Source organism: Ochotona curzoniae, unplaced genomic scaffold (assembly GCF_017591425.1).
Source record: "Ochotona curzoniae isolate NIBS_2020 unplaced genomic scaffold, NIBS_Ocur_1.0 scaffold_4506, whole genome shotgun sequence".
NCBI lineage: Eukaryota > Metazoa > Chordata > Mammalia > Lagomorpha > Ochotonidae > Ochotona > Ochotona curzoniae.
Window position 1 is genome coordinate 11901224 of NW_024467119.1, and position 26911 is coordinate 11928134.

Sequence of the window (26911 nt, forward strand, 5' to 3'; positions counted from 1 at the left end):
ACTCACTCGCTCCTGCGAATATATCATAATCTTTAACAAGGTGCTTATGAGCTGATACAATAGAAAGAAAATGAAATGTTTGCTCCATTTTAACAAGGAGAATGAAATCCTTCATTGCTTTAATGATTAATTGTATAACCCCTTTACATTTATTCACAGCTTAATATAATTAATCAATGCTAAACTCAAAACGTTAGAGAAAAAATGATGTAAAATGTTTTCTCCATTTTCTTCTATAATTTTAAAGTTTTAGGATTTTTTTTTTTTGTACCGAAAAGTCAGGCTTTACAGACAGAGGGAAAGACAGAGAGAAAGATATTCCATCTGTTGTTTCACTCCCCAAGAGGCTGTAATGGCTGGAGCTGAACTGATTCTAAGCCAGAGGCCAGGAGATTTGTCTGGCTCTCCCACGTGGGTGCAGGGTCCCAAAGTTTTGGTTTGTCCTATACTGTTTTCCCAGACCACAAGCAGGGACCTGGATGGAAAGTGGAGCAGCTGGGATGGGAATCTGCGCCTACATGGAATCCAAGCACATAAAAGGCAGAGACTTTAACCACTAAGCTACCACGTTGGGTTCTTTAATTTTAATTTTTAGGATGCTTTAGCAGATTCAATGTCACTTGTAGATGCACTAACAACTTAATGAGATTGCAAGGTGGGACTCCTACAATTTCATTTGAATGAACTTTTCATTGCATGACTTCAACATTATTTTAATTCTTTTCATTTCTTTTTCTTTTAGGCTTCATGCAATTTTAATTTTATTTTTATTTTAAAAATTTGTATTTTAATATTTTAATTTATATGGGGCACAGATTAATTTTGTTTTATAAATACAGTGCTTAGAAGACAAGGGCATTTTCTTCTCCCCATTTCTGGCCCCCTTTCATTGTTTCCTGTTGTTTCTTTAACTTTTGCAATGATGTAATTTTACTCCACTCTATAATTAAACGATTAATTCACCACAAACCACAATATCCAACAAGCTAAGTTGGGAATATTACAGTTCCACAGTGCTAAAAACAACAATGTTACCTTGTGATTTCATCTTTCTTTAAAAAAATAATAATAAGAGCATGTAATTTAATCAGCACATTAACCAAGTTTTAAAGGAAATTAGTAACACAATTAAGTGTTTCTTGCTTCATAAATGCTTCAGCCACACATGCAGGTATTCCTTATTCACAGAGGAAATAGTGGTCGTTGGTGTGATTCTCATTAATTCGACAACTACTGTGTGAGATTTCAAGTGATTATGCTTGAGCAAGAAGCATAAAATAACACATCTTAAAACTAAAACTAGGATGCTTTCAATCTAAAACTTTTACTTATTTTAAGTTGTCTGCTAATTTGCAAGTTTCTCAGAAAATGCATAATTGGGGGGGCTTCATTTTTTTTGCCTTTCACCTCATTTTGGATGTAATTATTTTGTCCTAAGTTTGTCATTATGTGAGAAATTATTATTGATTTCTGATGCTTGAGAGGCAGGGATACAGAATAAGCATTAGAGATGAAGTACTTAGGAAATAAATGATAGAGACAATGGGTCTAAAACTGGCTCTTTCAAAACACGAATAAAGGAGAATACGCATTATGTGATGCAGTGGAGTGTCAGGGCATATAAGATCCTCAAAAGAGAGTTCCTTGTTTGGCGCACAGTAACAATGGTTATGTAAAGGTAAGATGTTAATATGAAAGCAGTACATATTACTGATAAACTCATATTATGAGATGTTGAAAACATAGTTAAGAGCTCAATTTTACTTCCTACGATTGAAATGTTAACAGGAAGTAGGAATATTTTATTGAGGTTGCTAACCAAGATACTCGTAAGATGTGCTAGCTAATGCATGGCAAAGATATCCTGGCCCAGATTGTGAAGGACACAAAGCAACATTCTAAGTGTGCTTGAAGGAAGGTTTACAAATATCCCCTTCAGTTATTTAACTCTGTACAAATTAAACATATAAAAATTATTTTAGTTAGAATTATTTTAAAAAAACCTACCACACACATTTATTTTTAGAGTAGATATTTCCTAAATCCCAGATCATGTTCCACTAATCTAATTCACCATTCTGCGAGTTTAATACCATGTGAACTGACAAAGAGAACAGAGACGGAACAGTGTATGAAGTTTGATGCTCACGTATTCTATATGTTGTATGTGAGACACTGTGCTGCTGGTAGTGTACAGAAAAAAGCTAGAAGCTGCAGGGCACATAGGACTCCTCCTTGGAAGGTGTAAAAGCATGGGGATGTAGATTAAGAAGAAATGGCGGGGTTAAGAAGCAGCCTGGTATGCAAACTTCAGGCTCTGAACTTCAGTTTCCGTTACTCTGCCCCCACCGTCCAGATGGTTTTCAGGGCAGCGTAAGGAGAGCAGCAGTCTTCATTCTCTCACGCCATGGTTTGCAGCCACAGTAGGGCAATTCCCTCTTGCCTCCACTTGTTCAGCCCATCCCATAACGTTTAAGCACCAGTGACACAAATAAAATCAGTTGTGCTTGCTGCTGTTGTCTTTATGGAATCTTGGCTGTTGCGGATGAGCAGTGATTGAGCGATGTCTCTCATAAAGATACAGTATTTGATGTTAATGGAAGTTGCCAAGTTGAGAACGTATGGAAAATCATACACGGTCGTTTCCCCCTAGGAAACTCAAGCTGCACCTCCTGCTGTCACAAATATTCACGTACTAATTCTAAAAGACAGAACCCTGGATCTGAGTGGGTTCTTTTTATGGCGCCCAACTCGATGATACCTTTGGATTTTTCCAGTTCTGATTATTGTATTGCTAGACACCTTCATATTATATGACATGAACACTTACATTCTAAATATGTGTCTAATATACACAAAGTATGATTTTTAATTCATTTTCATAATACAGTTTAGATGGCATAAATGTGTATCTCGAGTCCTCATATATTATATTTGAATAATAATCAAATGCTAGAAACGATTCAACCAAAACTTATTTTTTAAAATTAAAAAATGTTAAGTCTGATTAAAATCTCGTTTGTTATCAGCTTCCCATGCCAACAGCATCTGCACAGTTCCCAACCATTCCTGGTGTCTCAACTAACTGTTGTGTTTTTTTTTTTATTATCATCTGACATACGAATGTGTCTACCCAGGTTCGAAGAAAAAGTATTTGGAGTTTTGTCATTTAAAAGATGAAAACTGTTATTAATAATGCAAATATGTATTGAAAATGCCATAACATGAAAGAAGATCCTGAGAATGAGCAATACACGCGTTTGCAGGTACTTTCTTAGACGATAGCACCACCAGGGCATGACGAAAGTTGGAAGTTGCACGAATGATTCATCAGAGCAAATGTCATTATTTCTTCTGACAGGAAGGCTGGGTTTTATTTTGAAAAAGTTGTAATAGTTTTCAAAATTTTTGAATATTAGGTCAAGTGAGTTGTAGTTCTTGGTGGTATTAATATAAAACCTATGGTAACACAATTGTAGTAAGTCATCATGATTCCGCTACATTAAGACACGTGAGTATGAATGCAGCTGCACACTGTTCTTTTTTTTTTTTCTTAGAAAGTCTAAATTTTATTTTTTTTAATTGATTACATTGCATCATGCGACACAGTTTTACAGGCACTGGGGTCACCCCCTCCCCCCGCACATTGTTCTAATGAATTACTTTATTTATATCAATTCCTATCCTACGTACAACTTTTTATTTTAAAATTTATTACAGGGCCCAGAACAATAGCGTAGTGGTTAAAGTCCTCACCTTGAACTAATCATGATCCCATATGGGTTCCAGTTCTAATCCCAGCGGCACCACTCCCATCCAGCTCCCTGCTTGTGGCTGGGTAAAGCATTCCAGGACGGCCCAAAACCTTGGAACCCTGCACCGGTGTGGGAGACTGGAAATGCTCCTGGCTCCTGGCTTGCGACTGGCTCAGTTCCAGCCGTTGTGGCTGCTTGGGGAGTGAATCAATGGATGAAAGATCTTCCTCTCTGTCTCTCCTCCTCTTTGTATATCTGCCTTTCAAAAAAAAAATAAATAAATCTTAAAAAATATTGCAACATTAGTTTTGGTTTGTTTATATACCAATTCTTTTCTGATTCTTAGGAAATTATATTATTTCTAGTTATCTTCATAAAATAGCAGAAGGCATTGACTAGAATCCTGACATTTAATTTGATGCTGTGAATGTATATTCTGTGCAGTACCGGGTTTATGAGATAACAATCTTGGCTTCACAATGAACTAACACAATTCAACATTCTCTGGTAAAGAGATTTACAAAGACTTTACTAATGTTTACGTGTGGATTTTAATATCTGGGTCAGTAATAATAACATGAACAGCATATGTGAATGAGTTGTAGCATTTTTTATTCATTTCTCCTCACTGCCATCCCAGATTCCTAATATGCAAAATCATAGACAAATTTAGAGTACTCCCATACTGCAATATGTCATATTGGTTCATTGAAAGCTGGAAGTCACACCCTAAGCAGGTCATTAGAACCATTAGAATCTGTGCGATTCTGCGCATTCCTGTGCAATTATTTCAGATTTATATCCAAACACTTTGGTTGACATTACAGAACTCTTTAACAAAGAGATCAAAGATTTCACAGAGAAACTGAAGAATATAGAATTTCCCTAGAGCATGAGGCAAATTGTTTAATGTTTTTACAATGTGTTCCAAAGAACACCCACCCCCAGTCAGAAATCGCCTTCAGGAATAGCCCATAGAGTCACACACTTCAAGGGCTACCGTGGAGGACTCATCCATTGTTATATGTCTCTTCTGTTTTCAGTTATAAGAAAAATAACTTCTAACCGGTCTGAGCGTTTTATAGTTGACAGCATTTTGGATTTATTTATTTTTGGTATGTGAGTTTCAACGTCCTTCCCCACACAGGGATTTTACAGATGTCTGTCCCAATCCAGACAATTTTCTTTTTCTAATCACCTAAAATTAAGAAAGATGAGTAACAGTGAAAAGTCTGTATGTTTATATGTCCAATTTGATCAAGCAGTGTATCGGGGGAATACTTTATTTTAGTTGTAACCTTCTTTGGCGAATAGACACATCCAGTGAATAGTCCCATCTGTTGTCCCAGTGATGAGTTGGCTTACATCTTGATGAGTCAGGCTGGCATCCAACCTGAGCAGCGCCTTCCATGGGAAGCCTTGATACGGAAATACGGTTTGGCTTCCAAACCAGTGCCAACTGCATTTTGGCCTGAGGTCCAAGACTGCTTTTCTGCAATCCACACCATTTATTCAAAATACTAATTGAAGTCTGTTTGTCAGAATAAAACTGGCTTCAGGTTTACTTTGAATAATTTTATCGCTGTTTGAAAACACAAATCGCAGTTGAAAAAGTGGTCATCATTTACTGTTAGATTTACTCATAAGTTTCACTGAAGCTGCATTGATTATTATGTGCATGTTTAAATAACTATAGTAGTAAAATATTTTCAGAGATGTCACTTTAAAAAATCCACATTGAAGTATAAAGACAGAACTACAAGCAACTATAGTTCAGTGCATGCTGTCTATCTACTGCCATGTTAAAAAAAAAAAAGAAAAACACAAGAAATGCATCCATTTTCCACACATAAAGTCTCCTGGGAAAATTAAAGTTCTGCTAAAAACTTAGAAATGCATCACTATGTTTATGCTTTTAATGATCAAGGTGTCAACACATGAGACCAAATGCAGAGTGAATTTGTCTCAAAGGATTCATCTATCCCTCTATCTGTACACATATATACATGGTATCATAAGGATACTTTACACATACTATAGTTAAATTTGTGGTAACATTCAGGATTTCAGTGGTCAAGTACCAAAGAGAACATCAAAATTTAATGAACACTCCGTGCCCTTGCTGAATTTCGAAAAATATTTGTGTCAAAATATAGGAAAATGTATTAATCAAATAATGACTTTTATACAGGCAAACATTAAGCAGAGAACATATTTTGAATGTGGAATATGTAGAACAATTTTAAATAGCATGAAGAACAGAGTTGTGAGAAGGTTCTGTCTGAGCAATGATTAGAATGACATGAAGTTGTAAGAGTGTCTAGCTTAACCAGGCAGAGACAGTAGGTGGCCCACATGTCCCAAGGCTAAAGAGCACCTCATGTTTGGGAATGTCTTGGAGCAATCGGCTTGGGCAGAAGTTAAAAAACAAACAATTGGAAATAGCAGAAGAGAAAATGGGCTGCTTATAGTTACTTTGATTTCTAATGAGTAAAATAGTGAGTGTTGGGAAGGTCTGGGCAGAAATGGTTTTATGTAGGATTTGAAAATGAAAATTGTCATGACTCAGTAGGGAGTTAAGTGCAGAAGGGCGACGTTGGAGCAGGAGGAGTAATTAGAAGAAGATCAGTCAGCTAGGAGATGACAGTGACTTTTCTCAGATGGGTAACAGTGTGAATGGTGATGGACGGGTAGAATACATATGTTTAAAGGTACTGCACAGAGTATGCTCAAAATGGGCTAGTTGCCAAGATAGGATACAATATCCATTTTAAGGTTTTACTCTAGCTACTAAAATGTTTATATGAATTCAAGTCATATGAATGCAATATTGGACTAAAATGATTCCATATCTTCCTGTTGTTGTTTTTTTTAATTTTCACAGCAGAAGAGGCAGACATTTGCATTTTTCACAATGCAAACTCTCAGCAAAAGTTTTATGCTTTTATTTCCCAGTTGCATATGTATACATGACACAGTGCCAGGTTCAGTAACTATATTACATTCAGTCTTGCTGACAAGCATAAGACTTTTTATATGCAGCTTTCTTTTTCCAGTTCATTTATTCTTTACTTCCCTGCATAAATTTATCAATGTCATTGAAACTGCTTTTACTTTTTCCTATTGCATATCTCATAACACCTGTTTTTCAATTTAACTACTTTTTCTTACAAACACTCTTAAATATCTTATCTGTAGGCAATCAGCTGTATATTTACTGAAGTTGTTTCAAGTACTGATAATTTACAGGAAATAGTCTAATGATACATATGATGATACTATCAAAGGTTTGTTTTTTCTCTTAACAAGGAAAATAATAGACAAACTCCGATTTCTGTGCTCATAGTCTCTGAAATGGCTGATTAGACACAGCATTCTGAGTTCTTCATTCAATCTCTCCTTTTTTATGTTTATACTATTTCATAGCTTTTCATTTGAATACATGATGATTATATGCCACTGTGTATTACAACTCTTATACTTCTTAACTAACATACCCTTCTGCTTACTTGGCTCCGTTTATATGCTTCATATTAAGGCAAATTAATATCAAAATATATTTTCAACACAGCATCAAAAATGAATTATTGATTTCTTCTTGTTATCTCTTATTTTTAGCTTCCCTCCATTTTCTCTACACACAGGTACACACACACACACACACACACATACATGTTTCTGTAGTTACTTCTGTGTAAAGATGGATTTGCAACATTTATAATTTATAAATACGAAATCAAATTTAATCTTTTTGAGTATAAACATGCATGTATTTATTGGTATGTAGTATGAGTGTAGGGTTGTGAATGAAAACCCTTTAAATCAAAATAATTTTGGACTCTGAATTTAAGAAAGTGCAATGAAAAGCTTAAATACAAATGTGTCATATAATGTGACTACTTAATTCTAAGTAGCATTTCTCAAAACTTGTCCGCAATCCATGTGATGTTTTTATGTACTTTGGATGACGGAATAAGAAATACATGGTCATGATATTATCTGTGTTTTATTGGCTTGTTATTCATATTTCGTTTATTTCTCTTGAAATAAACATATGATGTCAACTAGTCAACCTCTTCCAGAAAAATAAGAACAATGGTATATCAATGTAATCAATTACAAAGTATATAATGATTGTTTTATATATATATACATACATATATGTATCACTAAATGGTAAAGTAGAAGGTAACAAAGAAAAAGAGTAGTTGAAAGCTGACAAGTGAGTAAAGGGCGTCAAGAATCAGGAATTCAATCAATTTTATTCCAGCTAAAGACAATAACACGGAAGAATAAAGTAAAATTGGAGTCATTTAATCACACCCATTGATAATCAAAAACACATAAGGAAGCAATGCATACATGCTATTATTTATTTCATCAAGCACAGGCCTAGTCTTTTTTTCTTTCATTCTTTAAAAAATAATAGTCATCTATATTACACAAATTTTGAGACCATCCGGGCCTGCTGAGGTCTTGGCCACACCTTCAGGTGGGTGGCACCAGCATTGCACACTCATTTTCTAATTAATTAAGAGACCACCAATGGGGAACATCTCACCTGTAGGTTCCCCGTCCAACAAGGAGGGGTCAGGGAATGCTTAAAATCCCAAGACTCTTCCTCAAACCTTTCGTCTCTCTCTCCCTCCTCTTTCGAGAGGCACCCCGCCTCCCAGTTTTCTCTCCGGAGGTGCTTCCCCTTCCCTCCCTTCCCTGCTCACCTGGCCCCTTCACAAATAAACTTTTCTGTCAGCAACAGATTCCCGGCTTTTTATTTCTACACTAAGCTGAGGAAAGAACCCACCGGGCGTTTCTGGTAACAATTTGACTGACACTCACACTCATCTAAATTAAGAAATCACAAATTAGTATTAAAAGCAATATTCTGCAAATGCCACCATGAGCGGAATCCCCACCTTACAGCAAGGAAATAAGTGCATACACAAAACTCCGGGTCTCATAATGACATAGAAATTTCATTTCCGAGTACAGAGGCTTCAAGATATGTCCATCCACACTAACTCAGGAATCCTGAGTAGCAAAGTTCTTCAAATAACCAATATCATATGAACATAAAGGCTACTTGTCTTTGATATAAATACACACAGTGAGTTCAATTAATTCAGAGAAGTTACTCCTAAGCATATATATTACTGTATTCCTTTAGACGGTGTTTCTGTAATTATACAATCTGTATTCCAACATAATGAAAGCAAAAATGTACTAAGAAATGAATATTTTGCAGGATATTTGATTCTTGACATACCTTCTGCTCTTTAAATGCCAACTTTAAAGTCAGTGACTTTTCCTATAATCATTTAGGTCTTGCTGCTCCTGGCAAGAATAACCCTTTGGTATAATCATCTTTTAACAGGAGTTGTTAGAACTTTCTCCTATCAATTATACAATAGTGTCTTGGCTATTTTATTGCTAGTATTATAAAATGAAACTTGGTATTGAAATCCCTAATATTCTGAATTTATCAGTTCCTCATACTTTTCACATTCATGTGGGAATTTGCCCCTGTGGCTCTGCCTGCTACCTGGTAGGCATGACCTAGTGCTTGTCTGCCCTTGCTTAAGGTGTAACTTCCAACCCCACATACAGAATGTGACCTCTGATACAACTGGAAGGTCAACAGGATTAGGTGTGCCTTTCATTCCATCAGTGTCATTATTGAGTGAAGAGACTACCTGAAAACGCCCTCTTACCTTTCCTTTTCTTTGACCGCAATAAACCTGAAATTTGGGCTGAATAGAGGGACATCCCTCACCAGTTTGTATCCGGCATTTCTTGTGGAGGAAGGACACTTTTGGTCTCACCCTGAGTGACCTCAGGGCCTGCTGGCAGGGCGAAGCTAGAGGAAATTCTGGTGGTGGTCCCTAGTGGTCCTAATGTGCAAAGTGGTAGTCCAACCTGGGTATAGGGGAGAAAAGATAATCGAATCATCTAGTAGCTGCTTCCCTCTCAAGTTCTTTTCAAGATATATGGCGCTCTGCAACCCAGCTGATTTATCTGGTAAAATGAATGGTTAGAGGCCTTGGGGCCAAAACAAAGTTTAAATGGGTTATAAACCTGGCTTACTGGCGTGGAGCCTGACATAGAATCCAGGTCAGATTCAAGTGCCTAGTGGGTCACTTTAGGTAAGCCAAACTGGTGTCGCTGGATTAGCCAAACCCGGCCAAAGGACACCTCTTGCCTCACCCTCTGTGTCCTTGGAGCCTGCTGGCAGGACTCTAAATCCAGCGACAGTAAACTTTCATTCCTTAAATGAATTTATAGAGGTGTGTTAGCACAAAACACACAACACACAAACATATTTACATAGAAATATAAAGAAATGCCTCAAAGTTTTCTAGAATATATTCAAATACATGCATGAAAAAGAACACAAAATTATTTTCTTTTTTGTCCTTTAATTATTTGCATGCTTTACCTATCTTAGTGATGTTATTTTGTAGTAGATTGCCTGGTGCAATGGCTCAATTAACTAATCCTCCAGCTTTAAGCTCCAGCATCCCATATGGGAGCTGGCTGGTGTCCATGCTGCTCCAGTTTCCATCCAGCTCCCTGCTTGTGGTCTGAGAAAACAGGAGAGGGTGGTCTAAATACCTGGGACCCTGCATCCATGTGGAAAAAGTGGAAGAATATTCTGATTCCTATCATGCTATAAAACTGGTCCCAGGATCTTTTTCCATCCTTAGCAGCTAATATCTTGACCAATCTGTCACACTTTCACACCAAAGTTCTGAGTCATTCTAATATGTTCCATTTTGTAGACATTCCAATTAAATATGTGTTTTTTCCTGTGATAATTCAGATACTAAGAGAGATGGAAACATTTTTCACACATTTACTCCCCAAAACCTAGACAATCATGCCAGGCTTCCCACATGCATATTCAAAATATAATTTTCCCTTAGCTCTCATCCGTGGCCCCCAGGGTCTGCTAGAGTAGAAAGTGGAAACTGTGGACTGGAGTTCACTATTGAACCAAACTACTCTTTTGTGGAATTCATGCATTTTAAGAGTTAGACCAAATGCTTGCTCTTGCAAACATATTTTTGTTGGTGCAGTTTGCCAATATTGATGTTCTTTGCTTATTCAGTAATTAGATTTCTAGAGTCAGCTAAAACAGAATGAAAGAACTATCAACCATTTGTCATAGGATTTTTTTTTGCATTTTTTATGTGAATGCAATTTATAATAGAACAAATCAAATTTTCCTAATGATGATGCTTATAAAAGGCATGTTAAGTTCTTGGTAAGTACTGTGGAGAAGTTTCAAACCTATTTCTGTTTCAAATCATTACCTTTCAATTTATTTTATGTTGTGCTTATTTATAATTACTTACATAAACTGCAATTTGCTATCACATAAATACAGTATTTTAGGTCATTGGTATGTATTAGGTGTGGCTAACCATAAGTATTTATAGTTTTTATTATCACTAAATTCTACTAAATATTTACCTAATGACTGCATGAATTCCAAACTAGAACATAATTCAAATAGCTTTACAACAGGCTCCCGAAGAAGTAAATAAACATTCAATAAATTTTATTTCATTCTAGGAGTAAAATAGCAATTTAATTTTCTTGTTGTAATAACATCACTTTATAAGGTTATATTTTAGTTTTTATTTTGTTATGGACTTATTTACTTAAGATGCTTAGATATAGAGAGTGTGAGGGCATGGGAGAAGGAGGGGGCCTTCCATTCCCTAGTTTACTCACAAGATTTCTGTAATGATGACATCTGGGATGCACCAAAGGCAGATTCAGCAATTCAGGCAGGTGTCTGACGTGGGTGGTTGGGCCCCAGCTATGTGAATCCCCTCCACATACTCCCAGGCTCTGTGCTGCCCGGCAACAAGAATTAGAGTCATGGTACAGCACCAAACCCAGGTGCTCCAGCCTGCAGTGTCTTATAAGTGTCTTAACCATTAGGCTAAAATAACATGACATTTATAAATAGTATATTTTATATATACCTATTGTTTTCACACCCTTTACAAGTTAACATTTTCTTACTCTTTTTCACAATGAGACCCATTACTGAACAATTATGCTTTATAAACTTTATGGATGTGGTCTACTTTCTGGATAGCTAATACTTCACCTGTGATTCCCTTTTATTTCAATAGCAAATGTACTGGCTGACTTCCTGTTTATTCATCAAGGTCTGTTTCCTGGGTTGCCATAAAAAAAATCTTCTTTTTTACTATAATCTTTTCTTGTTTAAATTGTTATTTTTAATGATGATTACATGATTAATCAGGTTGGGAAGGATTGAAAGTTAGGGAAAAGTGGGTGAAATAATTGTTTCCGAATTCTTTATTTCTTCCTGTCCCTTGGGAGAAGGGAAGGGATAAAGAGGGAAGCCATATCCAGCCTCCCAATTGCCGAGTACCCAGGGATTGGGACCTTCCACCCAGTATCAACCCAAGATCCTGCTGTAGTGCATGTTCTGAGAGTTCTGGCCAAGTGGTTTGCATAGTTCTGAAATGCTGTCAGTTTCGCCAATGGGAGGGTGAGGCAGCCTTCCCGATGTCCACTGACTGCCATAGTTAACCTCAAGTCTCAGTTCACCCAGATTTTTGCTCTTATCACTGCTTGGGTAGTTGTCAGACTTACTCTGTTCTCCTTCCTCAGCTACCATACCAAATGGGCAACATATTCTTCATCTGCATCAACATCTGAGTCCACTACTATGCCCTTTTCACTCCATAGACAGGCCCAAGGAACAGGGCCAGGTGACCTGAGCCCCACCAGACCCCAAGCCCCAGGGCTCATGAACCTGGTACCCACCTCACAGGTGGCCTTCAGGATCTAGGCCAGATGGCCCGAGTCCCTGTGGATCCCCTTGTCCTGGGACTCATGAACCCAACACCCACACAGGCCTCAGGACCTGGAACAGGCGACCTAATACAATTTTAGTTGACATATTTCTTTATGTGCATCAGGAGTACCATCACTCCCAATGTTGTTTAAAATTATACCTCCAAATTTTAGACCAATATTTTTCAATTCCTGGATTTCTCCTTCATTTCCAATAAGTTTGATCCAAAATTGAATTAGTTTTCATCAGTATTTCCATTGGTCACTTCATGAATCTCTAAAATATCTACAGTTCATTTATCTACATTATCACGTAAACTGAGCAACAAAATCATAAAACAATCTAATTTCAAAACATCAAATTCTAAGCATGATGTACAATCTTAACGTTGTGTCCTTCCCAGTCCTACCACCAGCATGTTAATTAAGGCACTCATATGATTTTAAGGATGCTATGAATCTCCCGAATTCGATACCGTTAGAACACGAAAGCCAATGCGTCAGTTACATTCCACTAAGCTTATTTCTAAGATGAAATCTCGTTGAGATTATTTTTGCAACAGGTACTTTCATGAATTCTTATTGCCCATAACAAATATCTAAGCTTTGTACAAAGCTTTCTAATTAATATTATGTTTATTATCTGAAACTCTTTATTCTCTTTCTTCTAATTGTGGTCATTTCCTTTGCCTTACTCTCTGTGTTGGGCTTGGCCCCCTAGAATATAAAATCAGAACTTAAATGTACATTTCTGCATGCTTAGGTATTTGGAATCGATGTTTGTAATAGATATGAATCAGCTGTCTATCATTTCACAGAGTTATTTCACAAATTGATGTAGCCATGTGTTTATAGCTCCCTATAAAGCTGAGTATCAGTGAACTTTAATAGAGAAAGAGGAAGACTAATGTGAAATAATTGGAATTAAATGAAATAACTTACTACAATTATAAGGTGAAAATGTGCTACTGCTATCCCACCAAGTACAATGTTTAGTAATAAAACATACTATTCCATTGTGTTTTTCTCCATGATGGGAAATGGACATGACTGCAAACTATGTAAGCTATCAATGAACAGTATCCTGAGGACTGTACTGTATAACCACTAGCCAAGGAAAAGAAGAAAACTAACAATTGAAAACGAATTTGATATAGATGTGTGCTCTTTCACAGCACATACATTCCAAAAATTGCAGTCTAACCTTTGTGATTTAAGCATTCTCTTTGGCCTCCTGATACATTCCAGGCACCGTAATTTGCATCACATACAACTGCATTGTGTAAGCAAGTGGGGCAAAAACCTGTGTCAACTCTTGCTATTGCAATTATTGAGCTGAATCCACACTCCTTGGGCTAAAAACAGATTTATTTTGAATTTCTATCAGAAGGGCAACATTTTACAAAAGGAATATTTCCTGTTCTCCAAGAGGGAAATGACCTTAATGACAGATGTGGAACCAAAGATGATGGTCAATGGCCAATCTGCTAAGTGGAAATTTTTCTGGAGGGCACTGGAAGTGTGGATGTCTTTTAAAGATATCTCACCTCAGATCAGAGGGCAAACATCATAGAAAAAAATTAAAAATAAAATGGTTAGAGGAATTTGCAAGAAAACACTGGTCTCTTGCACCATTGGCTACACATCTGCTTTACATGAGTCAAGTGGTCTTTACTGCAGAGATGGGTGCTACAACCAAAGGACTGGAGAAAATCAAGTACTTAACATCCTCAATGCTGATTCTGTGCCATTAGGAATGACCACAAAAGTCACCTGTGACCCCTTTCATCAAAAATCGAACATCAACATGTGTGTTGGCAATGAACTATCAATAGTTCTGAGAAACTGACACTTCACATGCATGAGCAATTTTGACCTTTAATGAATTCTAGCTTTATTCTCCTTGTCTAAAACTTCACTTAATATATATATCTATATATATATAAAATATCCATATATATATGGATATTTTCAGAAGTGTGTGTGTGTGTATGTGGGGGGGGTGGGGAGTGATCTCACAGTTTCTTTGAAGATTCTATTAAAATCCAAGGTCTTAGTTATAAATGTGAAGAAAGTGTCACACATTCAACAGTTTCAGCAGAGAGTATTCTGCAGTGGGTGAAGAAATGGGATACCAGCAGCAGGTGCAAAGAGCCTTCAGATGCTAATTCATATCTGAGAGCTGTACAGCAAAAAGAAGATCTCTATCGGAACAATCTCAGGCAGAATCACAGTGCAGAGAAAGGTTACCTAGGCTGAGGATCGTCCTACAAGAAATGCTGTCTATTGGATATGCCCCAATATTCCCCTGCTGGGGAGAAGATCTCACACTCTGGAACTTCTGCTGTGCTTCTCACTGGCTGTGGCCACACTTGGTGGAGAGTGGCTGCACCATTGGAATTGACTCCAGATTACAGGTTGTCTGAAATTGCACTTCCAGACTATGTTCTCTTGGAGTCTTGGGTTGCACATTTCATGGGCATTTCATATGCATGGTTTAGTTTTTTAATGCAATATTTAAAACATGTAACATGTGATACCAATTAGCACAGCACAGACATACCTAAACTGTCCACATACAAGGAACATCTAGGGAGATATTGGTGGGACCTGCTGTGGACATGTGTGGTGGCAAGTTATAGTCAATTTCAGAAAGTGGAGAAAAAAATTAATTTCAGAGGATGGTTTCACTTGACTTGAATGGCCATTCTGTTTTAATTATATGAATATCTAAAAACATAAAATTTAAAATGTTAAAGCAGATTCAATTGAATTAATTTACATTAGCAAATGCAACTGCTCATAAATATCTAATTTTTGACAATTCCCACTGTGAGTATATACATATATTTGTGACTATATACACGTGTGTGTGTGTTTGTCTTTGGAGAATAGTTTAAAAAGCAGAGTTCTTACTTACAAGATTAACGAATAAATTATTGAGTCCATATTGTGTTTGATTTTCTTTCCTGCGGAATACATTTAGCAAACATGCTTATAAAAGTGCAAATCACTTGTTCTCATTTAAAATTTGTTACATCTTTGTCTATGCAGTGCTACTTAATTGAATTAGACATTTAATTCTGACTCCATTTGAAATTCTAATATGTAGCACGTTACTTCATTTGTCTTATTGAAACTTTTCTTTGGTGCATTCTGCTTTGTAATACAAAGATATATAAAGCAGAGATTTAATTTATTAAACTTGACGCACAGTGTGTGTTTAAGAAATTGAATTTGAGATTGCCAGTGGTTGTTTACATGAGTGTTTAAATTATTAGTTTTCAGAAAAATGAGACGCTCACTTAATTTGTCAGGAAGATAATGAAAGTGGAGGTTTTGTCAAACACATTTATTCCTTTATTCACTTACATATTTTACTTAGTATTTGCACATACATCCCACTAATTGCATGTTTATACCTATTAACAATTTTATTAAAATATTCATCTATTATTCACATTAAGTATGAATTCCTATGAAAAATCACGTAATTAAGAAGTCAAATTCATCCTTTACTCTTTTTAAAACAAATATAGTCCTAACTAGTGTTTCCTTTATAAAACCAAGATGCTAATAGCATAAATTTATTTTAGCAAGCATATATTATTTTTAAACTATTAATGCATATATATAAATACATATGGCATGTCTTCAACAATGTGCGTGTAAAATCAGTACTAATTAAAACGTCACAGACTTTTAAAGAACTACACCAAAATAGCACACTGTTTTACTCCATTGTTCACAAAGACTTCGAGTTGCTATGTGTACACACACAGGCACGGTTGTGTGTAAGAGTAACGACACAAAGGGCCCAATACAAGGTGGCCAGCTTTGTGTGTTAAAGTGAATACAGTTTGCATGAAAATGAAATCTTAATTAAAACAATCAAGAACTAAAATATGAAGGTTTTTTATGTGTTACACAAACATTTAAATTATTACCAGTAAAATTTTAATAATTATTTGAGAGATTATGTTTAATCAGGGTAATATAAATAGTCTTACAAAAAGCATCGTTAACATAGTGCAAAAATAAGGAGAGGTCAAAAAAATAGAGATTTGATACTCAGGTTCATTAAACCGGTGTATGCGTGAGGAAAGATCAGTCTGAAAGTACACTGAATACAGATAATAAAATCCTATTTATCATAAATCCTAATATATGATTATGCACCTCCCTAAACATTGACATAGAACTTTTCTGTATCAAATTAACTTACATGGATGATTCTTCAATTCACATACTGCTTAAAATAAACCATACAATCAGTTATATGGGGACATGTGTGGCAGTTTTAGCTAAGCCAGTCTGAGTTTGGAATTAGTAGCTTTGGAGGAAGTTTCAGCTCTCAGGTAACTCCAGCTTTGCCAACACATGCTGAGCAAGCAAGCAAGCATGCACATCCATGGTCCCTGGGACATTAATCATCGGTCCATAAACCATCCCCTGCCATGCCACCAACATCCCTTCCACCTAGATAACACACACTGAGTCCATGAATTACCCTCACGCCCTGCGTGGTAGCTCGTGTAGTGTTCTTCTCAATACTTGTCTTCACTGTTGATAGCACTGAAACACCTTCCGAGAACACAGGCTAAAAGTGAGGAGCATGAATGAAATAAAAATGACAACAGTGATATTGTCAATTCTAAACACGCATGTTAATGTTGTTTGTTTTTAGTGGATAGAGCTTGAGGATGTAACAGAATATGATTTTCAGATAGATCATTTTCAAACAGAAAAATCCTGAAATATAGTCGTGATTAAAATGCATTTTCATTTACATTATTTTTTGCAAAGTCAATGGAATTTGTAGATACAATTCTAAGAATATGATAATATTCCTGTTCTCTCTTCCTTTTTCAATCCAATCTGTCCTCACATATTCCATGCTTCTCCTTTTTTTTCTTTAGCTTTTGAGATAACAGATTTAAAATAATTTACCAAATAATAAGTTCAATGAATGAAAGGCCTAAATAATCTAATTTAATAGGAATATAATCAATAACTGAATAGAAACATTATCATTTTACTAATATATCATAAATGTTAAAGTACTTACAAATCAGTAAAACTACAATAATAAAACATTCTCTCTTTTTTTAAATATTTATTTTTATTGGAAAGGCGGATATACAGAGAGGAGGAGAGAAAGAGATGAAGATTTTCTGCTGATCCACTCCCCAAATGTCCCCAGTAGCCAGAGCTGAGCGAATCCAAAGCCAGGAGCCAGGAGTTTCTTTGGGATTTTCCATGCTGGATCTCAAGGCTTTAGGCTGTCCTAATAAAGGAAGACCATTGTTAAAAAACTGAATAAATATCAAGCCCTTGATACTGGAAATGATCCAGCAATTAGTCATATGTACAACAGGATATAAATATATTTGATAAAATACCTTAAAAGACAATGTAAATATATGGTTTATAGTCATCATGATATATCTACTTTCATTTTGAACATGTAATCTGAACAGCTATAAAAACTCATCCTTATGGGTATTATCTCTCAATATAATAAAGTGCGTTTGAATTTCAGAGTGCAAAGGATGGTTTAATAACATTGATGCATGCACCTAGTCTGTGTCTGAAGACGTACCAGCATCATCCATTCTGTCTGAAGTGACGGAGTGGTTGTCATTAACGTAGCAACAGCTGTTCTTTCAGAAGCAAATGAGTTCCCTTAAGGACAATTAATAAAAAATATTGCCACTAAACACAGCTGGCAAATTATTAATAAAAATACGACAAGTTAAAGAGAAAATAACCCCAGATTCAATAAATATGAAGATAATTACATTATGTAAATACATTACTTTATTTTTATACAGTCAATTAAGCTGGAATTTCTAATTCTTACCATGGAAGTAACTTTCAGTAATATTACTTGTTTACTGAAGTCAGAAATAATGGTCTTGTGCAGTTACAGAGGATAAATTTACTAGATTTATAAACTAAACAAAGGTAAATTGAAAAACTTATAAGTTACATGATGTATTACTGTGACATATGGTAGCAAGAATATTTTTAATCAAGTGAAAATGTGTCATTTATTTGTCTTTCCTTGTACTGGTTTGCTGTTATGGATATCAGCAGCAATTGAGGAAGAGATACATTTGCTATGGACCACATTTAAAGGGCTTTAACAATTACAACTAATTCCTAAAATATTAGACTTAATTAAGTCATTGAAGACCTGGAAGACTGTTGTAAAACAGTGGAGGAAATGTTGGAACAAGAAGATTTCCTTCAATCTGTAGGAAGAAAAAAAGAACAAAGAAGAAAAGTAGAAAGAGCTGTGGCCAGCTTTTTTTTTTTTTTTTTTTACAAAACTCTTGAAATTTCACTTTTCAACTTCATTAAAGTAACTTCATAGCAGGGCGCCCAACCTCAGGACTTTGGACATTTGGAGCAGGGAATGCTGTGTGGGCGATGCGGATCTCCTATATATTTTCAAATGTTCTGTGGAGGATTGGGTGACACATGTCAATGCCAAATCGCCCCAGTTTGAACTATTGTTTCACAGTAAAACACCTTGTGCCGCGTTCTCACACATTTTCAAAACTCCAATTTTTCATGACATATATCGAAGAGGAAAATGCCACCTTTCAACCCATGGCTTTCTTTGGTAACGTATCTTACATACTACTGCTTCTTCGAAACCTACTGCCTTTACGGTGAGGTTGAAACTCTTCTGTTCCCGCTCTAAACTGATTTCTGGATCAATTTATTCTATTATTTTTTACTGCTTATCATGTTTTAAGTTTTATTTATTTGTATTAGTAAAAGCGATTGACAGACAAAAGGAGAGACAGAAAGAGAGAGATCTTCCATTTGCTGGTTTATTGGCACAATATTCACAATGTCCACAACTGAACAAATTTAAAGCCAGGAGCCAAGAGACTCTTCTGGGTCTCGAGGGTGGAGGCAGGGTCCCACAGCTTTGAGCCACCCTCCACTGTGCTTTTTCAACCCATAAAGCTGAATGGGAAGTGGAGACAAAAAAAAGTTGCCCATGTGTGGTCCCTGCATTTGCACTGTGGATATTTAGCCATTGAGCCATCACACCAAGCAGAGATACTTTTATTTGTAAAGGACACAAAATATGACACAGTCCTCGATTTCCCTGTAGCGTTGATAAAAAAAAAAAATCTGAATAAAAAGTATGATAAGTATAAATATTTGCAGAATGGGGAATCATAAGAATTTGGAAAAACAGGATCATTTTTATTTTTTCCATTGTCAGTCTCTGCTAAGTTTATGGTGCAGTGTTAAATAGTCTATTGTGCATATGTGGATGTAGCCAACATCAAATGTGGAGATACTCAGTATAGTAATCGCATGGCAGGCAGAAGGTTGTCCTTGATTTCCCCATCCTTTCTTTCTGGATTTTTTTTTAAAGATTTATTTATTTTTATTGGAAAGACAGATATACAGAGAGGAGGAGAGACAGAGCGGAAGGTCTTCGGTCCCATGGTTCACTCCCTAAGCGGCCACAATGGCTGGAGCTGAGCCAATCGGAGCCAGGAGCCTCTTCCACGTCTGCCACAGGGGTGCAGGGTCCCAAAGCGTTGGGCAATCCTAGAGGGCTTTCTCAGGCCACAGGCAGGGAGCTGGATGGGAAACGGGGCAGCCAGGATTAGAACCGGCGCCCATATGGGATCCAGTTGCTAGGCGAGGACTTCGATTGCTATGCTATCACGCCAGGCCCATCTTTTATTTCTTAATGCTACTCAATCATATGAGAATCCCATGCTTGTTTTTACTTGAAACAACAGTTCATCCGTCCAGTTTTCCTCATTTCAGTGACTGCATTATGATCTAAGGCATTGCCATTTTTGAAGAGATGACTAATGGCACATTCCAATTGGATTTATTATTTCTAGATTTTTAAAAATGTTTTGCTTCCTCTGGGTGGTCTTTGAGTTACTTAAAATCCATATACAAATTTTTTGTTGAGTGTATAATGTAGGACAAACTTCAATGATATGATTAATTTATCTGTCACTTCACTTCAGAGTTGCTGTTCCCCAGCGAATGTCCGACCTCAAATTTAAACCAATGTTTATGTCTTCAGGTTGAAATGTACTTAATGCCTTCTGGGGGCTGTTGCTGCTGAATTCTTGTAGCCTTTATGTCTCAAATACACATATGTTTCTGAAGAAAGTGTTTCTACTTCAGTTCTTGAGGCCATGCGCCGTGTCTCGATTTTTCGCATTTTATAGCATAGAACACACAGTTCTAGCTATCTTTGCACTGTTAACTGAGACTATGTCTGCCATTTTCCCTTTCTGCGCAGTCTGCTGGTACAGCTGACTTTTATTAACTTTTAAAATTTACTAATGATAATAAAGAAATACCCTTCATTTTCATAAACAAAGCTAGATGCTTGACCTTCTGTCTTCTTCAGGATTAATGTATAGCAGCACCAGTAAGTTTTCCACAGCACAAAGTTAGCAGAAATATTAAGCATAAACCCAAGATCAATTCTCTGGACACCATGTTTCTTTTCACAAAATCACCCTCATAAGTAAAAAATAAATAAATAAATAAAATAAAATCTCAGGGTTCTCATAGGTTTTTAACAAGAAACTGGGGCTGTATGTGAGCTGGGTATGAAAGCGTGCAAGTAGGCATTGGGAAAGGCTGATCTTGGTACTAGTTTATATAGCATAGTTTAATAAATGTATTTAATTAAAAAGCATCTCACAATTTTTCATCTTAGTAATTAAATTAGTTAAATGCTGGCATAATATTAGCTTGTAAAAATGAATGGATTAATCATATCATTAAAATTTTATTTTTGATCTTTAATATTTTCATTAATATATGTTTTAAAAACCTATATAATTTACATTGGCTACATCCTTAAATCAATTCTTGAAATCTGATTTTCAAGCTCGTAGCTGCACACAGAGCTCTCTCTGTGACAAAGTACAAATACTTTCAGAATGTTTAATGTTATGCTAAGTATTATATACTTTCATGTACATAGAAGTAAACTACACACTGTTCTCAGACTTTTTCTTTTTCCTTTAAATCTGAGTATATCTTTTTGTTTCTTTTTCTTTTCCTCTTCCCCTCTCTTTGGCTCTGGCTTTCTAACAAACAAATAAATCTTCAGTAAAGTACAGGGCTTAAATTAGTAGGATTTATCCTTTCTGTTAGCAGAGGAACTGGAAGTTGAGTGATGGCAATGTTCCAAAAGAAAACAGTTAGGCTGTAGGTATCTTCACTGAGTAACCAGTATTCCATACCTATAATTAAATAACTTAGTCCTACCCTCTCACCTAGACTCCACATTTCCATATAAACACAAAGCATTTACAGAAAGAATAGATTCTCTCCTTTTTACTTTGTTATTATGCTTAAGACCCTTTTTTTAGTGTATTTTCAGGTAAATTTCCAGGAGCTGTTTCTTTAAATATGTATTTCCAAATACAGATGAAAATTAAAGAGAATTTCAATCTGTTCATTTTCAGCATTAGGGGGAACATTCTCGGCTGGAATTGGGAATATAACTGAAGTTATCATATAGGTGACCGATGGAATTGTTTTTCCATAGCATTTGGCATTTCTCCAAAGAAACACCAGATATCCTTTACTGAGATTGCTAAAATCACAAGACCACGGGCCCTCAGCCAAGAATTACCATTTAATTATTGAAAGCAACATCTGTCTTATCATTGCAGATTTTGTTTCAGAAATCTTGATATATTTTCTTTTACCTGTTCCTAACTTATGCGTACACTCACTAGATAGCAAGTTCTTAATGTGTTGCCTGAAGAAAAAGAAAAAACAACAGAGAATAGAGAAGGGCACACGGTCACTTTACCCACTCATCCACGAACGTCATTTGATAGTGATCATCCCTCAAAGCAGTTATGGATGCCATATATATATATATATTTTTCCGAATGAAACATAGACTGCAACTTTATAAACAGTCATTGGTCTTCCATAATATCACGAGTTGGATATTCATTTTAGTCTAGATTTCTGACTGTGCTTGGGCCTAGCATTGTAAGTTAACTGTGCTGGATTCTAGTAGTAGATCCCCACTTCCTTTCTTACCTTCTTCCAGGTCCCAACTTCATTCTTTCGTGTGCCACAAACTAGAAAAGTTAACTAGTTCCTTTTCTGAAGAGTCTTGAACCTAAAATAAGCAGATGTTGCTTGGTTTCTTGCAATACAATCTTTGAACCGGTTATGGAAAAAAGAATTGTGATACTGTCATGTCAAAGTACAATGTTGATGAACTTGAATGTGGAAACCAGGTGACCTCACTTTGCAATGCACAGCCATGAGTGACAGATCTGAAAAGCAGTCATGGCAGATCACTGGGACAGAGGGTGTCAATGACCGTTGGGTTAGAGACCAGTGATGTTTAATAGGTAAGTATGTTCATGTAGCCTTTTTAGCAAGAGATCAACCTTTAACTCAACAAATTCAGTACACCAAATTGGATATATACCTATTTATGTGAATGTAGACATTTTATACATATATATGTATATACCTATATATACACACATGTATATGACATAGTATGAAAATTGTAAAAATGAGGGCACGCATGTATGTGAAGCACATCAATGCTTAAGTGTCTTGTAAAAACAGTGTAAAAATTTAGTATCGCTGATGTTCCAGGAGTGTTACATGTAAATGAGCACCATTGTTTTAGTTCAATTTTATGTTCATGTATATAATTAACATTTAGTGTTTTTTATGAGTAGCGTTAAGGTGAAATACAAAAACACCGATGATTGATGGGAATTAGTTAATGTAAAGGAGAGGTATTGGATAGTTTCTTTACATAATACTTTATTCTTGTTAATTCTGCTGTTTAAATTAGAATCATGACACAGGTCTATTACCTACAAAACAAATAAATGTGATAACAAACTCATTATGTATAATTTCAACACAGAAAAATGGAAGCAGAGAAAGAATTTCAGCATTACAGAAGTCTAAAGTGGTGGAGCTGGTGATGTGTTGGAGCAGGTTAAGTCTGTACCTGCTGTGGTGGCATCCTGCATAGGCAACTGTACATATCCTGGTTGCTGCAGTTTCAACCTAGTTTTAGCCAACAGCCTTGCCAAAACACCATGATAACCTGGAGTTTGGGCCCCTGCCACCAAGCTGGGAGACTGGAATGCATTTCTAACAATGGGCTTTTGCCTGGCCTACCCATGAATGTTGAGGCCATTTGAGAAGTAAACCAGTGGATGGACAATCTCTTCCTCTCTGTGTCTCTATAGCTCTTACTTTAAAAACAAATAAATAGAAATAAAGCAAAAGGTTTCAAACACAGGAAAATTTACAGAAAGGTGATAGGACCGAGTCCTTAGTTATCAATACAAAACCTTGAATACAGATGTTTTGAGTCCTCCAGGTTGAATGGTGGAATGGGCCATCTATTCACTGCCTACAAGAAATACACATTACTAATAAAGGCATTGGAATGCAAGTGAAAGGATTGAAAAGTTTATTCATGCAACAGTTAATTAAAAGCAACTGATATATTCATACCAAGCAAAGCATGCTATACTCATATGAAATGAAGAGTTTAAAACAAAACCTGTTAAAAGATGAGGCCAAAGCTAAGTCTCAATTGGCTCACCCTCCCTCTTCAAGCACCGAGATTCCAAATAGGTGCTCTTTAGTGTCCTGACTGCTCTACTTCCCATCCGTCCCCCGCATGTGGCCTAGGAAAGCAGTGGAGATGGCCCAAAGTTATGGCCCTGAACCCACGTGAAAAACATGGATAGGGTTCCAGCTTTCAGATCAGCTCAGCCCCGGCCATTGCAGCCATCTGGGGAGTGAATCAGAGTCTAGAATATGCTTATTTCTGTGTATTCTTCTCTCTGCAATATGCCATTCCAATAAAAATGAATAAGTCTTTTCTAAGCTGTTAACAAGAGTCAAAGGTTATCATTTTCTAGTAATGGATATATCGATTATAAGATGTGAGAGTAGAAAATTTATATGCAACCAATACTAGGCCACCTAGTCTAGTAAATGCTCATAGAATTAAAGGGAGATATGGTGTTCCAAGCAGTAACAGTGAAGGGCTTCAACGCCTAGCTTTCATCAGTGTATAAATCAACCAGACCAAAACAAAAATCCACAATTATGACAGTCATAATTGTCTCATTGCTCAACTTCATACCAAGAACATTTCCTAAATAAGGCACATTTCTAAAGTTAAAACAATACTTGATCTATCACAAGGTAAAAATGTGAGAAAAGAGCAAAGGAAAGGAGGAGATAAAATTGGTGATCTTCACATGCACAAAGCATTTTCCACTGTCATAACGGAATTTTGGTTGTGATGAATTTCAACTTCAGAATACATTCAAAGTTTCAAATAATTTATGAATGTATCTGGGTTATTACTGTTTTAGAATTAATCATAATCAAAGAAAAAATATATTTCTTTTTTTCCTGGCTGTCAACAACAATAGAAATATTGTAGAAAGCACTGCTTAAAAAAAAAAAAAAAAGCAGACTAACCATTTGCTTCTGAGATGGCAGGAAGTACTCCACTAAGAGTATGCCTCTTTCAGGCAGCATAACTGATTTATGATTCTGCACTATAACCCATGAGTCTCAGCTCTGCCTTTTGTTTCCCAAATGTATGTGCTGAATTCTTTGTGGGCCAATCTGTAAGTTCAGATGCTTCTGCCTCAGGGCATACAGGGAAAAATCATTTCCATGGAGATGAGCACACATTACCACAATAAATTTGTTGATTGTAAGAAGAGTTTTTGATCAGGCTTAATATTTTACAGAATGCCATGACAGAGAATGCAATATGTTCAAGTCTCTAGATGGCTGAACCATAGAAAGCATTACAGGCATAGAACAAGCCCTTCCAGCATACTCTTTGGCACTGAGACCAGAACCCCTCTCTCACTTTTCCAGAAAGAGTCGATGCGCCCCCTGGTGGCTGATAATGAGCCTTGTTCAAAGTTTGCCTCCACTCTTAGAAGGTTGAGGTACCCAGCAGTATCTGTTCAAATATGACATAAACAATGTTTCAGTAGTTTTACCTACATTCCACAGTTCACTCCATGATTCCATCAGAAGTTGATTGCTCAGGTTTTTTTCCATTATCCAAGAACTGTGTGTTAGAAGTGGGGATCTTTCTCATCCACTTGTTACTTAGGTTTGTTTTGTTTCTAATCTTCCCCTTCTCATTTTCACTGTTACTGTCTTTCATGCTTATGATTATTATTCAGCCACTTTGAATGTTAAAACGTTCCCTCGCAGAAATATTTTAAAAGGACACACAAATTGTCTGCAGCTCCATTCATTTGTAGCAGGCGCCAGGTTAACGTTTTTGAGGTAAGTCTTCATCAAAGTGGCATACTCAGTTGGCCCCATTCTGTTCATAAATTCAAGTGACAGCTGTAAATAGTAGCTCAAGCAAGCAGTTGAGTTTCAGGACTGTTTCTGATGGTCACACAGGACCATGACTGATGGCAAATTTGCTCCAAGTAACTGCGAGGTTTTATATAGGTGCTTCTGTCCTAAAGTGTGTTATTGTGCAGTTAAAAAGAGATAGTCATGGCTATAGTTTGCAAAGTTATTTTTCCAGTAATATATTTTAAAATTCACTTCTGGACTAAACTAATTAACTTGGGATTCCCCCTTTATTTAGAATTATGACTTATTCAGATAATGGATATAAGGACACAGATTTTGTGCTAATATGTGAGAAATATAGGATTACTTTTTCCATTCATATAATGTGAATCTTATTTTTAATCTGCAGAATGGGTCATATTTATTACTTCTAATTCTAGTGGGTGAAGATTTTGAAAGCAGTGTTTATCATTACTTTCTTTTGATATTTTGTGTTTGCTCAATTTTATATCGTCCTGTGGCATCAGGAAATTGCAAGAATCAAATATATTTTTGTTCATCATTTTAATTAATGTAACTGCAGTACAGTACATATATAATTGAAAAATAACAAAATTCACCTATAAACATTCTGAAATGGGAAAGTCTGTTCATTACTGCCATGATCTGAAATATTTAAACTCTATGTAGAACCTTGATCATTGCCACATCTATAATCCATTTTGCAAATCTGCTATAATAAAACACAGAATGTCAAGGTGCAAATGTGGGGCCGAGAGAAGGAAAGAAGGAAAGAGAGGAAGGAGCTAAACAGGAAAGAAAGGAGGAACAAGGAAGCAAAGTAAGTAAATAAACAGACGCTAGTCCTCTGTGTCCTCCCGAATAGATACGGATATTCTTGACCGAGACAAAGCTAGAAAATAAGTACACAGCAGACTTAC